This window comes from Myxine glutinosa, chromosome 4, assembly GCF_964187855.1.
Source record: "Myxine glutinosa chromosome 4, kmMyxGlut1.1, whole genome shotgun sequence".
NCBI lineage: Eukaryota > Metazoa > Chordata > Myxini > Myxiniformes > Myxinidae > Myxine > Myxine glutinosa.
The window spans coordinates 152307924-152320069 of NC_136264.1; the positions used below are offsets into that span (position 1 = coordinate 152307924).

At 48.4% G+C, this 12146-nt stretch overlaps 1 long non-coding RNA gene across 1 annotated transcript in view; it reads right to left on the reverse strand.

Annotated features, from left to right (window-relative positions):
• Positions 1 to 11488: 11488 nt before the first annotated feature.
• Positions 11489 to 12146, reverse strand: part of LOC137425422 (uncharacterized) — a 1655-nt gene continuing 997 nt past the window's right edge. The window contains exon 3 of the long non-coding RNA XR_010984114.2: positions 11489 to 11604. This is a non-coding gene — a long non-coding RNA (uncharacterized LOC137425422). The remainder of the gene's footprint in view (positions 11605 to 12146) is intronic.

Consider the following 12146-nt stretch of genomic DNA (forward strand, 5'->3'; position numbering starts at 1 on the left):
GACTGAGCCGTGGAACGTCCATACCCGCGGGTGTGATTTCCCAGTCGCCTGGAGGGCGCCTTTGGATTTCCCAGTCGCCTTGAGGGCGCCTTTGCGCAGCTTTGGCAGCAGAACTGTAACTGCCAACCCAACGGGATTCTGGTCTCGATTGGACATTGTTCTGACGATCGCTGGAGCGGATCGACTTTGGCTTGAAGCCGGAAACAACTTTGGCTGGAAGCCGGGATTAGAGACATTGGGAATCTTCTTCTTTTCGCTCACTTGGAGCACAGTGAGTTATATTGTACGAACCTGATAGTACCATCATAGGAAATATATATTGGTTGTACAATTGATTACTATTGTTGTTGTACTGTTATTCTTGTGTGATCTTAATACAATATTTGTTTGTTGATAACAATTGGTGTGGCTTCACCATTGATCTTTGACATACAGAATAACACATTTTTCTGCCGTGACTCCTCTCAGGGCTCGGAGGTACACCGTGACCAGGGGGTTTGGGGAGGAGCACGTAACAACTGTTTCAAAAGGTAATTGTATGCTTTTGTGGTTTATAACATATATTTTTACTTCCGGTAATGGTTTTCCACGAGATGCCACAATAAGCTATTTATGCACATTAACACGGTTGTCCACAGAGGAAATCCCATGGGGAGAGGGGACATTATTAGTAAAAAATATTGTTCTGCAATAACATTATAATGATTGTCCAATATCTTTGGTGTTATTATTACTTTTGTTACTGAAAGTGGTCTTGGAAAAACGCCACGATAAGCTATCTTAATACCCGCAATCTTGATATCTTAATATCTTTAATACCTTAATATCTTAATATACACTGCAACATAGAGTTTGTCCAAGGCACAAATTCCCCTTGGGGATGAGGAGAAGTTAAATCGCTTGAACCTTCGTCTTATGACCCTATATGAAAAAAAACCAGTCAGACAGACGCCAAATTGCATGTTTTCGTAATGATGATGGTACAACCCGAACTTTGAGTCGGGTAAAGGGTAAAGGGTGCTAACTTCATGGGGTCTATGTGGTCGTGGAAACTCCAGCACGGCATCCAACAATCTTGTTTTAAACTGCATCTGGAGCCAGCAAGTGGAAACTCCAGCATGGCATCCATAGCATCACAATAGATGAGGATAATGATGAATTGTTTGTGTGGAGTGTAAAGGTAAAAGCTTTTTGTTTCCTTTGCAGCAGGAAAACTTATGGAAGAGAAAGAATTTAATATTTGTAAACATTATGGCAATAACAACATGGCAGTTTTATTTAGTTCTCTCTTCGGTGTTGATGTTGCAATCAATTGTAAATCCATTGCACACTGCCCGTTTAAGCTAATGGTCCGTGGTAATGTCCTGTAAAGATCTCTCGAATGTTTCTTGTAAAAACAAACGTGAGCATTTCCATCCATGCCTCCGAGAAGTTTTCTGCTGAATGAGTAAACAATAAAATCCGAGATATAAAATGAATTGATTATTTAAATACTTGGCAATTAATGTAAATTTAGACAACAGTCGTTTCCCACTTTATTACCCAAAATGTACATTATTATTCACATTAATGTTTCGATAAGTTTCTGTCTTCTTAAATAAATAAAAATTAATTTAGGAGTTAAAGGGTTTTTTTTTTGGTTTTTTTGTTTTTTTGTTTTTTGTATACTGAATCGAGGCTCGTGAAAGAGCTAACATTTACTTCACAAACAAATCAACCAGACAAACAAAACACACAAAAAGAGGGAGCGGAAAACAAGATGGGGAGAGAAGGGGAAGCACACAAACACAACATTTGAGAGCAGGGAGATGTGTGGAAGGGAGAGGGCTTGGGGGGAGGAGGCGTGGGAAGGGGGGGGGGGGGGTGGAGGGAGAAGTATAAAACACAAGGACACCAAGGACTTCCAGGACAGAAGTTGGTATTTCAAAAAAGTGGAATTGGGGTGAAATTAGCGGGGGTACAAAAGATCAAGGTTTTGGATGGGGGAAGATAAGAGATGGTGGTGAACAGCAGTTTTAAAGTCCTGGAGGGTGGAGTGGGATTCAAGAGAGTGAGGGAGTTTGTTCCAGAGGTGGGAGAAGAGAGGAATGAAGGAGTGAAGGTGAGTAGAGAGTCTTGATTTTGGCAGTTTGACCAGAAGAGGGTTGCAGGCAGATCTTGTGCGACCTGTAGGAATATTTGCGGGACAGAGCCCAGAGAGAGCTGGGGGGGCAAGGCCAGAGACGAGTCGGTAGAAGATGGAAAGACCACCAAACCTGCCTGCGGTGAGTGAGTGAGAGGCCCTTGGAGTTAGCTTCATCGCGGGAGATTCCAATGATTCTGAATGCTTTGGTTTCAACAGCGTGAAGACGAGCTAGGTGTGAGGCAGGAGCACCAGCCCAGAAGGGAGAGCAGTACTCCATTGAGCTGTGGATGAAAGCCTTGTATGTGGTGAGGAGCTCAGGTGTGCCAAGGAAGGACTTTGCACGACGGAGGATGCCCAGTCGGCGACTGGCTTTGGAGGCCAGATTTGAAATGTGGTTTTCCCAGGAAAGATCATGGCAGATAGTGAGACCCAAAAGCTTGAGTGACAGAACTTCTTGGAGAGGATTATTCAGAAAGTGGATGGGAGGGTTGTCCAGTCGGTCTTTTCGGAGAGACATCGTAAGAGTGTGAGATTTGTCAGGATTGAAAGACATGTTCCACTTGTTTGCCCAGTCTGTGATTTTGTCCAGGTCTGCAGAGAGTGAGGAGGCAGCAGACTGCCGATCTGAGGGATGAAGAATGGAGCGACAGAGAGTCATCAGCAAGTCATCAGAGATCAGCAAGTCATCAGCAAGTCATCAGAGTCAGTCATCAGAGAGTCATCAGCAAAGATATACAGAGGATTTTCAAGAGAGTCAGAGAGATCTTTGATGAAGACCAGAAAAAGCACAGGGCCCAGAACACTGCCTTGTGGAACTCCAGCCTGAAGAGGAGATGAGAGAAACCCATTCAGGGCCACACGTTGACTACGACTAGAGAGGAAGTCCACAAAATTCCGAAATTCCAAAAATTCCGAATTCCGAATTCCGAAAAGAGTTCCGAATCCGTCCACAAATTTTTGAGATATCTTGTTCACAAACGGACAGACAGACAGCAAGCAGACAGACAGACAGGAGTGAAAACATAACCTCCATCCACCTTTGGTGGTGAAGGTGGATCCATCCCCTCCCCCCTCCCTCGTGGTCCCCCTGTGCTGTCTTTCCCTTGTGGTCCCCCTGTGCTGTCTTTCCCTCGCGGTCCCCCTGAACTGTCTTTCCCTCGCGGTCCCCCTGAACTGTCTTTCCCTCGCGGTCCCCCTGAACTGTCTTTCCCTCGCGGTCCCCCTGAACTGTCTTTCCCTCGCGGTCCCCCTGAACTGTCTTTCCCTCGCGGTCTCCCTGAACTGTCTTTCCCTCGCGGTCCCCCTGAACTGTCTTTCCCTCGCGGTCCCCCTGTACTGCCTTTCCCTCGCGGTCCCCCTGTACTGCCTTTCCCTCGCGGTCCCCCTGTGCTGTCTTTCCCTCGTGGTCCCCCTGTGCTGTCTTTCCCTCGTGGTCCCCCTGTGCTGTCTTTCCCTCGTGGTCCCCCTGTGCTGTCTTTCCCTCGTGGTCCCCCTGTGCTGTTTTTCCCTCGCGGTCCCCCTGTGCTGTCTTTCCCTCGTGGTCCCCCTGTGCTGTCTTTCCCTCGCGGTCCCCCTGTGCTGTCTTTCCCTCGCGGTCCCCCTGTACTGTCTTTCCCTCGTGGTCCCCCTGTGCTGTCTTTCCCTCGCGGTCCCCCTGTACTGTCTTTCCCTCGCGGTTGTCAGCTCTTTCACGAGCCTCGATTCAGTATACAAAAACAAAAAAAAAGTCCGCCAGCCATGCGTGGAGATTTCCATTGATAAATGAGGTTGAGGTTTTTTGTGGTTTTCTCCTTTTTTAGTACGACTTCCATTTGGAGTCATTGGGAAAGATGATTAAATCCCAATTTTCTAAATGAGTTGCTTCCGCAAAGTCTACAGAGACAATTTTTATATTCACAATAATTAATAACATTTGTTGAGTTTACAGGTAGACTATCTATATATAATGGAGCAAGTGTTTGTATGTATGTATGTATATATGTATGTATGTCCGCACTTCACCCATTGGTTTATGGCTGATGGGGGGTTGTGATGGGATGGGGGAGGAGGGTAAGGTGGTTATGAGTATTTCTTAGCTAGGGTGACAGTTGAAGGGGGATTGTGGGGGGAAGTGGAGTGGGGAAAAGGGGTTTGGGCTTCACCCATTGGTTTGACAGCTGACCTGACTCCACCCACAAATGTAACCTGAAATACTTAACCTAAAGTACCCAGCAGACCCAAAAGACCCCCTCACCCCCACCACCCCCGAGAACCCAAAATACCCCCAAAAGACCCCGAAGACGCAAAAGACCCCAAAGACACAAAAACACCCCAAAGACAAAAAAGACCCCAAAGACACAAAAGACCCCGAAGACCTAAAATACCTCAAAGACTAAATAGATCCCAAAGACTGAAAATACCCCAAAGACCCCAGAGACCCAAAAGGCCTCGAAGACTCAAAATACTCCAAAGACTGAACGGACCCCAAAGACCAAAAAGACCGAAAAGACCCCGAAGCCCCAAAAGTCCCTGAAGACCCAAAAGACCCTGAAGACCTAAAATATCCCAAAGACTGAAAAGACCCTGAAGACCTAAAAGACTGAAAAGACCCCGAAGACCCTAAAGACCGAAAAGACCCCAAAGACTGAAAATACCCAAAAGATCCCAAAGACCAAAAAGACTGAAAAGCCCCCAAACACCCCAAAGACACAAAAGACCCAGAAGACTTAAAAGACTGAAAAGACCCCCAAATACCCAAAATACCCTGAAGACAGAAAATACCCCAAAGACACAAAAGACCCCGAAGACCTAAAATACCTCAAAGACTGAAAAGACCCAAAATACCCCAAAGACTGAAAAGCCCCCAAACACCCCAAAGACACAAAAGGCCCCGAAGACCTAAAAGACTGAAAAGACCCCCACAGACCCAAAATACCCTGAATACCGAAAACACCCAAAAGGACCCAAAAGACCCTGAAGACCTAAAATACTGAAAAGACCCCGAAGACCCATAAGACCCCAAAGAACGAAAAGACCCCAAAGACCCAAAATACCCCAAAGACTGAAAATAGCCCAAAGAATAAAAAGACCCCAAAGACCCAAAAGACCCCAGAGATCCAAAAGGCCCAAAAGACCCAAAATACCCCAAAGACCTAAAATACCCCAAAGACTGAAAAGACCCAGAAGACCCCAAAGACGAAAAAGACCCTGAAGACCCAAAAGGCCTCGAAGACCCAAAAGACCCCAAAGACACAAAATACCCTAAATACCCTTCAAGACCCTGAAGACCAAAACACCCAAAATACCAAAAAGACCCTTAAAGGGGAACCCAATTTTTATTTCTTCTGAAAACCATTGACAAAATCAATCACAGTCTAATTTGAAGGAGATTTAATTTTATTTGTGAATCACAAAATGCCGAAAAAAGCCCTAGAGTGTCAATTTTCGAGTTTGCCCGTGACACCACATTGTGAACTCACTGTGATCCTGCTGGCGACAGTACATAGAGACAGTGCATTCCAAGCTGCTCGGATTCCAATAATGATTGGGGATGTTGAAGGGGGCGGGGTGTGTGGGTTGGTCGTGGGTATTGTTAGCTTGGGTAATGGTTGTTGGGGGATGGTGTGGGGTGGTCGTGAGTATCGTTGGTTTCAGAGATAGTTGATGGGGGATTGTGTAGTGGTGGTGAGGGGTGGTTGTGAGTATTGTTGGCTAGGGTGACGGTTGTAGGGGGATTGTGAGGGCATGGTGGAGGGGCAGCTGGGGTGGGGGGTGGGGGGGGGTGGGAGGAAGAGTGTCGGTTGGTCGTGGGTACTGTTAGCTAGGGTGATGGTTGATGGTTTGTTTGTTTTCTTTGGAAAATTGGGATGCCTCAAAACCCAAGGCCACCCAAGTTGAACAGAGAGATGGTGTGGGATGGTCGTGAGTATTGTTAGCTTGGGTGATGGTTGATATGGGGATTGTGAGAGGATGTTGGAGGAGAGGAAAGAGAGTGTTGTGGGGTTGTCATGGGTATTGTTAGCTAGGGTGATGATTGAAGGGGGATTTTGAATTGAGGTGTGGGGTTGGCGTGGCTATTGCTAGCTCGGGTGATGGTTGAAGGGGGGTTTTGAGGAGATGGTGGAGGGGAGGGTGGTGGGGGGGGGGGGGTTGTCGTGGGTATTGCTGGTTAGGGTGACGGTTGAAGGGGATTTTGAGGAGATGGTGGGGGGGGGGGGGGGGAGTGTGTGGGGTTGTCATGAGTATTGCTGGCTAGGGTGATGGTTGAAGGGGATTTTGAGGAGATGTGGGGGGGGGGGGGGGAGTGTGGGGTTGTCGTGGGTATTGTTAGCTAGGGTGATGGTTGATGGGGATTTTGAGGAGATGGGGGGGGGGGGGGATGGTGTGGGTATTGTTAGCTAGGGTGACATTTGATGGGAGTTTGTGAAGAGATGGTGGAGGGGAGGAAAGAGAGTGGTGTGGGGGTTGTCGTGGGTGTTGTTAGCTAGGGTGATGGTTGAAGGTGGAATTTGAGGATATGGGGTGGGGGGGGGTGGGGGGGGGGGGGAGGTGTGGGTATTGTTAGCTCGGGTGAAGGTTGATGGGAATTTGTGAAGAGGTGGTGGAGGGGAGGAAAGAGAGGTGGTGTGGGGTTGTCGTGGGTATTGCTGGCTTGAGTGATGGTTGAAGGAGATTTTGAGGAGATGGTAGATGGGGAGGGTGGGAGGGAGGTGTGGGGTTGTCGTGGGTATTGTTAGCTAGTGTGAAGGTTGATGGGAGTTTGTGAAGAGATGGTTGAGGGGAGGAAAGAGAGTGGGGTGGGGTTGTCATGGGTATTGTTAGCTAGGGTGACGGTTGAAGGGGGATTTTGAAGGGAGGGTGGGGGGAAGGTGTGGGGTTGTCGTGGGTATTGCTCGCTCGGGTGATGGTTGAAGGGGGATTTTGAGGAGATGGTGGAGGGGAGGGTGGGGGGGGGGGAGGTGTGGGGTTGTCATGGGTATTGTTAGCTCGGGTGACGGTTGAAGAGGGATTTTGAGGAGATGGTGGAAGGGGGAGGAGGTAAATGTGGTTTGGTCATGGGTGTTGTTACCTAGGGTGACGGTTGATGTTTGTTTTTTCTGGAAAATTAAGATGCCTCAAAAACCAAGGCCACCTAAGTTGAACAGAGATCTAGCAATATTACCAAAGGAAATAATCAAGAAATGCAAGTCAAATCAGTTGTATCAGCAGAAAATATCCTCCAATAAGAGATGGCAGAAAATGTGATATACGCTTGGAACAAGAACGCCCAGGGGGTCGCCCGTATGGAGGGTGGGTACTCTGCTAGTTATTATTTAAAAAACAAAAACAAAGGAAGCACTCTTATCAGATTCAGTGACATTATTCGTTTGTATGCAGCACAAGGCTGCTGCAGGGTAGCATCATTGGCTGAGGGTGTGGCTGTACCGCTGATGCAGCGCCCTCTGCTGGTTAGGGCAGGAATTTGGAACTTGTTCAGAATGCCGGTGATGGCTCACCTACTCTTCGCGGAGGACACTGTGGGATCTTTAACATCCACCAACGAATGCTGGCAGATGGGAGGTCCAGTTTGACCTTGTCTGTGAAACTCCAGGATGACAGTTTATAGCTGGATTGGGATTCGAGCCCAGGCAAGACAGCTTATTAGAGGTGAGTGTGCATCGCTCTCGGCCAACCTTGGTTTGAGTATCTTCACTGAGTTGGGTAGGTCGTTGTTTCGATTCCAACCGTGACAAGTCACACCTTTATGATTATATTCATAGAGATACCAAAGACTTTAAAAATGCTATGTTCTGCTTCCTTGCTCAGCATTTAAAGGATAGAGCATTGACAAACCCCATGGGTTGGCATTCATGGGTGTCACCAATCCTTTGCGCATTGTAATGGGGAAAATGTGAGGTTAATGCCTAGGATGTGATACTGAACATACTAGTTTTCACAGGCAACTACAATGCAGGAGGAGGCTAATAGGCCCATAAAGCCTCCACAATCATGACAACATATTAGTATTACCACATCATTACTACTTCCAGATACTTATCCAACTATAGCTGTCTTTCCCTCGCGGTCCCCCTGTGCTGTCTTTCCCTCGGGGTCCCCCTGTGCTGTCTTTCCCTCGTGGTCCCCCTGTGCTGTCTTTCCCTCGCGGTCCCCCTGTGCTGTCTTTCCCTCGTGGTCCCCCTGTGCTGTCTTTCCCCCGCGGTCCCCCTGTGCTGTCTTTCCCTCGCGGTCCCCCTGTGCTGTCTTTCCCTCGCGGTCCCCCTGTGCTGTCTTTCCCTCACGGTCCCCCTGTTCTGTCTTTCCCTCACGGTCCCCCTGTGCTGTCTTTCCCTTGCGGTCCCCCTGTGCTGTCTTTCCCTCGCGGTCCCCCTGTGCTGTCTTTCCCTCGCGGTCCCCCGTGCTGTCTTTCCCTCGCGGTCCCCCTGTGCTGTCTTTCCCTCGCGGTCCCCCTGTGCTGTCTTTCCCTCGCGGTCCCCCTGTGCTGTCTTTCCCTCGCGGTCCCCCTGTGCTGTCTTTCCCTCGCGGTCCCCCTGTGCTGTCTTTCCCTCGCGGTCCCTCTGTGCTGTCTTTCCCTCGCGGTCCCCCTGTGCTGTCTTTCCCTCGCGGTCCCCCTGTGCTGTCTTTCCCTCGCGGTCCCCCTGTACTGTCTTTCCGTCATGGTCCCCCTGTGCTGTCTTTCCCTCACGGTCCCCCTGTCCTGTCTTTCCCTCGTGGTCCCCCTGTGCTGTCTTTCCCTCGTGGTCCCCCTGTGCTGTCTTTCCCTCGTGGTCCCCCTGTGCTGTCTTTCCCTCGTGGTCCCCCTGTACTGTCTTTCCCTCGCGGTCCCCCTGTGCTGTCTTTCCCTCGTGGTCCCCCTGTGCTGTCTTTCTCTTGCAGTCCCCCTGTGCTGTCTTTCCCTTGCAGTCCCCCTGTGCTGTCTTTCCCTCGTGGTCCCCCTGTGCTGTCTTTCCATCGCGGTCCCCCTGTGCTGTCTTTCCCTCGTGGTCCCCTTGTGCTGTCTTTCCCTCGCGGTCCCCCTGTGCTGTCTTTCCCTCGTGGTCCCCCTGTGCTGTCTTTCCCTCGCGGTCCCCCTGTGCTGTCTTTCCCTCGCGGTCCCCCTGTGCTGTCTTTCCCTCACGGTCCCCCTGTGCTGTCTTTCCCTCGCGGTCCCCCTGTGCTGTCTTTCCCTCGCGGTCCCCCTGTGCTGTCTTTCCCTCGCGGTCCCCCTGTACTGTCTTTCCCTCGTGGTCCCCCTGTACTGACTTTCCCTCACGGTCCCCCTGTATTGTCTTTCCCTCGCGGTCCCCCTGTGCTGTCTTTCCCTCGCGGTCCCCCTGTGCTGTCTTTCCCTCGTGGTCCCCCTGTGCTGTCTTTCCCTCGCGGTCCCCCTGTGCTATCTTTCCCTCGCGGTCCCCCTGTGCTGTCTTTCCCTCGCGGTCCCCCTGTGCTGTCTTTCCCTCGTGGTCCCCCTGTGCTGTCTTTCCCTCGCGGTCCCCCTGTGCTGTCTTTCCATCGCGGTCCCCCTGTGCTGTCTTTCCCTCGCGGTCCCCCTGTGCTGTCTTTCCCTCGCGGTCCCCCTGTGCTGTCTTTCCCTCGTGGTCCCCCTGTGCTGTCTTTCCCTCGTGGTCCCCCTGTGCTGTCTTTCCCTCGTAGTCCCTACCTTTGCAAGGGAGACAATTCCATGTATTCACCTCTACGAGTAAAAGGTCCCTGCCTTACTACAGTCCTAACTCTCCCCCTTCTTTAGTCTGAAACTGTGACCCTTTCTCCTGTCAATGTCCATTCTGCTGAAAAGTCATCTCCTCTTATCTGATCCACTCGCAATCAAGTCACAAAATGGCTACTAGTCGGCCATCTTGGATCTGATCTCGATAAAAATGACATGCATTTGTAACCCATCATTCATTTTCTGTGTGCCAAGTTTGAACAAGATTGGTAAATGCAAATCCGAGAAATGGTTGAGGGACGTGTTCAACATCGGGTTTGAATTTACAAATAAAACTAGAAAGAGCAATCAGAGATTGCAGACCCTCGCCAGGACCTGTTTTTAGTGGTTTTTAAGGCTTTTTTGTTGAAACAAATATGGCGGCTGAACCACGTGACCGATGACGTCATCTTTTTTTTTTTCTACACCAATTTATCCCTAGACTAGGGCATGCCCGTACTATATATATATATATCTAAAATTATATCCCCCCCCTCTATTTACATGAAATGGTTTGGTCCAAAGTGAACGGCTTGCGAGTGGTGACAATCCCCCCCCTCTATTTACATGAAATGGTTCGGTCCAAAGCGAACGGCTTCCGGAGTTTGGTAAAGAAATCGCCATCGCGTACACAAACGCGCAGGAAAGCGAATGAATCGCAAATTCGTTTTTATTAGTTTTAAAACATCGTTTAACGCCAACATAGCGCCAACTTAGTTTGCAAACGTGAAATAAATGAATACGCTCTCAAATGTGCCATCCGAGGCAGAGTGTGTCCTCCACGTTCGGCACACGCGATCGTTCGCTGCTCTCTGATTGGTTGAATCGTTTTTTGGACATAGCTCGGTAAGTAATTGTCCGATTAATATGAAACCTTGAAAAGGCACATCCTCGGGTCCCCAGCAATATACCTGGCAAGTTTCAAGTATATCGGACCGGTAGTTGTCGAGAAACAGCGGTCACAGACAAACAAACAAACGTACAGACGTACAGACAGACAGACAGAGATTACTGGAATTATAGATAGATGATGCGCAACAAATTTCATCTTGATCGGATGAAGTTTTGTACTTGTCGAATTATGACATCTTAATGGAGTCACCTCTGACATCTTCATTAAAAGATGTTATTCCACATGAAGAGTTCTTTACAATGACCTGTCACAATTTTTTCTATGCAGCGCTTTCGGAGATATAGAGGTGCAAAGTTTTTCGGTTTTTCCAAGATGGCGCCCATACCACATGACACATGACGTCATAATTATAAAAAATTCTGCAGGTGGAGTTGCACCTATGGTTAAAATTTCCTGTCAATCGGACCAACGGTTGCAGAGAAAATCATATTTATTCTGTGCAGACAAACAGACAAACAAACAGACAAACAAATGGACTCAAATGCAATACCCTCTCCTCAGGCGAGGGTAATAAATGGACGTGTTAAATAAGGTGGTGTAAAAGTGGGTGCATCATTGGCAGTAAACTTCTGGTTCAATAGTTGTTGTTTTTTTCTCCTGCCTTTAAAGCTTTTATTTAATTTCAATTAAATCATATATTTGAACACTGTAGAACACAAATCGCCTTGGTTGCAATTTTTAAAACCTCCAGTTTAACAGTACTTGGGCAAAATGTTACGCATTCTGAAGGCAAAATAACGGTGAGTCGGACAAAGAATGGCAGCAACTAGTGATGCAATAACAGAACTTACTTCATCCAAATGATGTTTGCTTCAGCGCATATTTTCTCAATGATCGTTCCAAAATCGTCAGTTTCTCTGAATGAAGTTGGGAGAAGGTTGGTTCGTATGGTTTCCATCGCACCTGCTATTCAACGTTCACAAACAAAGGTAATATAGACCATGCTCGGAAATGCAAAGCAAGAATTGAAAAGACCATTCCCATGTCCTTTTTCTCAAGGCTGCGGGGTAAGGTGTTCTATGAACTCTCTAGTTAAATTGGATTTCAAGGCATTCTCCTTTTTTTTTTTTGTATACATGATCGAGGCTCGTGTAAGAGCTAACATTAATCACAAAAAGACAAACTGACACATAAAACATAAGATAAAGGGAGACAAGATGGGCAGAGAGAGGGAAGCACACAAGTACAACATTTGAGAGCAGGGACATCGGGAGATCTGTGGGAGGGAGAGGGCTTGGGGGGGAGGAGGCGTGGGAAGGGGGTGGGGGTGGGAGAGGTAAAAAAAAAAAACACATGGATACTGCTAGGACTTCCAGGAAAGAAGTTGCGGTATTTCAAAAAAGTGGATCTGGGGTGAATTAACGGGGGTAGAAAAGATCAAGGCTTTGGGTTGGGGGAAAACAAGAGATGGTGGTGAACAGCTGTTTTAAAGACCTGGAGGGAGGAAT